The sequence below is a fragment of the Melospiza georgiana genome, chromosome Z, assembly GCF_028018845.1.
Source record: "Melospiza georgiana isolate bMelGeo1 chromosome Z, bMelGeo1.pri, whole genome shotgun sequence".
NCBI lineage: Eukaryota > Metazoa > Chordata > Aves > Passeriformes > Passerellidae > Melospiza > Melospiza georgiana.
The window spans coordinates 62669016-62672178 of record NC_080465.1 but is presented as its reverse complement, the minus strand read 5'-3'; positions in this window follow the sequence as shown (position 1 = coordinate 62672178).

Genomic DNA, 3163 nt, shown 5'->3' with positions numbered 1-3163 from the left:
TTGCTATGGATACACTCAAAAACCATCAACTGCTATTTCTTCCACGAACTCGGCTTTGCTTGCAGGCCAGCTGTCAAGCCCCTCCATAGGTCAGCATGCACCCGCGTGCTCAAGGAGCAACTGCAGCCTACAATAGTCCTGGAAATTTATTATCTTTGCTTCGTTTGCCATCTAAATGTCACTGAAGAAGTTAGGCTTTTCCAAACCAGCTCGGATGCCACCTAGAAGAAGCAGACTTGCTTTCAGTCAAAGCTTTTGGGACCAAGAGTCATGTTTGCTTGCATTGCTTGGATGCCGCTTGGATTGGCGCATTTTCTGAGTTTGCCTGGCATGCCTTGAGCCCTGCCTTTGTGAGTGAGGAGAATTTCCCAGGCTTTTCTCTTGCATCAGCTGTACAGAAGGTTGTCTTGCTGGGCACAAGAAAGCCACAGAGCAGCTGCCATTGTGAGGTCAAGCCAGAGGTGCCACGTCACAGTGCTGTCAGCACAGCGTTGTCCCGGTGAGCGCCAGGCCTGGTTGTCCAGAGCAGCTCTTCCGCTGGCTCCCTGCAGGAGGATCCTTGTGCTCAAGGAGCTCTCAGCAGACGGCCTGCACCCCGAGAGGAGTCTTGGCTTTCCCTTGGGTGGCACTCAGCGTGCAAATGTGCACAGCGCTGCCAAAATGATCGGGCAAGTCTGTGCCGCCGTTTGCACCGTCTTTTCTGTTGTCTATTCTGGCTACTACCTGACCCAGCTGACTCGTAAGTAAAGGTTTCTCCTGGGGCTGGCATCGCCCGACTTTTGCTTGGCTCTGCTCTTTATGCCGCACCAGTGGCCCAGTTTCTTTGGGAACAAAATGGCCATGAAGGTGCCACCGCTTTGGTCAATGTCCTGCCAGCAGCATCAGCTACAAAGGGGGCATCTGTACTGGGTGGCGCGTGCAGAGTATTTGCCATGCAACCTGCAGCGCTTGCCTTCCCTCCCCGGGAGGGTGCGCGGCAGCGGAGTCTGTCATTTCCTCAGCTTGCTGCTTCAAGCAAGACAAGCTGCAAATTGCAGACTCTGAGGGCAGATCCTCAGAAGTACTTCTACCAACTCAGTGGTTCTCTCCAGGAGTGAAGGAAAGCACCTTTTGCTCCATATTCTGCCCCTCAGAGGCCTTGGCTGCATGACTTGAGCCTTTGATGCTGTGCCAAGACTGCAATTGCCTTGGCGATGCAGCACAAACTCCCGTGCAGGGAGGGTTTGCTGCTGAGCCCAGCAGCTGTTCCTGGGCTGCTTCAGCAGGGAGCTGCCACAGGGAAGGGACCCTTTGTGGAAGCTTTGCTGGGCTATCATCTTCAGCCAAGGGATGGGAATTAGGGCATGCAATTTAAAAGAATGTATATGGAAAATGCAGGAAAGGGAAGAGGGAAATGTAGCTTGAGCTGTTAGGCACAAGAGAAGCTCAAAGTTTTGAAGAGCAGCGGGCATTTCCAGCACCGTCTTCCTATTTCTCTCTTGGCAAAAGAGGCCCAAATGTAGACAGAGGCTCCTCTAGCGTCCATCTTGTTCTCTTGCTTGCTGTGGGAAAGAGCTGTTGCTCCTGGAGGCATGTTGGGAAAGGGAAATGCTCTGTGTTGGGACTGCCTTGTGCTGTGGGAGTGGCCAGCACAGGCACTTTTCTAAGGGCCTCTGGTTCCTTTTGTCTTACTGGCTGCAGGTCACCTGACACGCGGATGGAGACAAGCCTGTCCTTTGGTGAGTGGCAAAGGAAGCTGTGACGTTGCTGGCGTGTGAGAATTGTGCAGCAATTCTACCAGCTTGGCCTGTTGCAGCCGAGTGTGGAGTGCCGGCATGGGAGGCTGAAGGAAAGGCCAGCTGCCCGGTGGCATCAGCAGTAGCAAAGGGAGCACTGGCTGTTTACTGATTTTCCAGTGAAAAGCCTTTCAAGAGATGAAAGGCAAATGGGACAGCTCCAAGGCATCTTGCTGCTTCTAGGCAGCAGGGAAGCTCAAATGCACAGCAAGATGGAGTAGCAGCTCGTTCAGCCAGCTTCCTCGGGTTTGCGTGACTCAGAGGCCCACTTGTATCAAAGTCTATGATTTGCCCTGCTTCTGGGTCCTTTCCCAGCTCAATAGAAAGCAGCTCCTAAGGCACTGGCTTTTGCCCATGTCTCTCACTTCTGTCTGCCTGCAGGGCACAACAGCAGGGTCAGCAGCTCCTCTGGCTGCCTCTGTCATTGAGGAAGAGGCTGAAGAGGAGCAAAGGAAGATGAAGCCTTCAGCCGCTGTCCCTTCACAGCCGGAACTTGCAGAGCCAGTAAGTGACAGCTGAGCTTGGCACTGCCTTTGGTGCAGGGCCAGGCTACCCGTTTTGGAGCAGCCCTTGTTGCTCGTGGCTGAAGATGCTGGCGGCCGTGTGCCTGCTGTGACGTAGTGCGGCTTCAGGCAAGCCGGGGAGCCCTGGCCAATGGGTTCTGAAGTTTGACATTTAAGCTGGGATGCTGAGAGGGCGCCCGAGTGTCTCTTGGCATCAGACAGGAGGCAGCATTCAGTGACTCTCAGTGCAGGAGTCAGCCCCTTGTGCCCGTTGTCAGTGCAGGCTGCCTATGGTCAGCGGACAGCGCGGCCCAAATTCGCAGTTGACAGCCTTGCAGGGTACCTGGGAGACACTGGCCCCTGGAAGGGACCCGCTCTCTCCGTGGACTAATTAGCTTCAGGCTGTGCTTCACTTCCAGCCGGTCAGAGCAGAGTTTGGAGAGGAGAATCCTCGGAAGCCCTGCCGTGTAAAAGGGCGGGTGGGTCCGGGCAGGGCTGGAAAGCGGCTCCCAAGGGCCACTCCTTAAAGGCTGCCATAGAGAAGGGAAATCAAGTGAAACAGATCAGAGAAGGGACACGCTGCTGGCTTCTGAGCAGACTGTTGCGTGCCAACTCCGGGCTGATTTCATTCCGGCCCAGGAAAAGACAGGAGGAGGAAAGCAGCAAGGCTCTGGGGCCCTGCTCTGATCTCTTTGTGGATCTTGGCAGCCCCATCGATACCTTGTTGCCAGTGTCTGGCAGAAAAGCTGAACAGGTGGAGCATGGAGGTGGTCGGGAGGGGCTGGATCCAAGTAGCCTTTGGGCTTCTCCCGAAGGTGCCTTTGAGAAGGGGACATGGGAACTGCCCCAGCTGGAGAGGCCTGGCCGTGGCTGGCAGCACCTTCC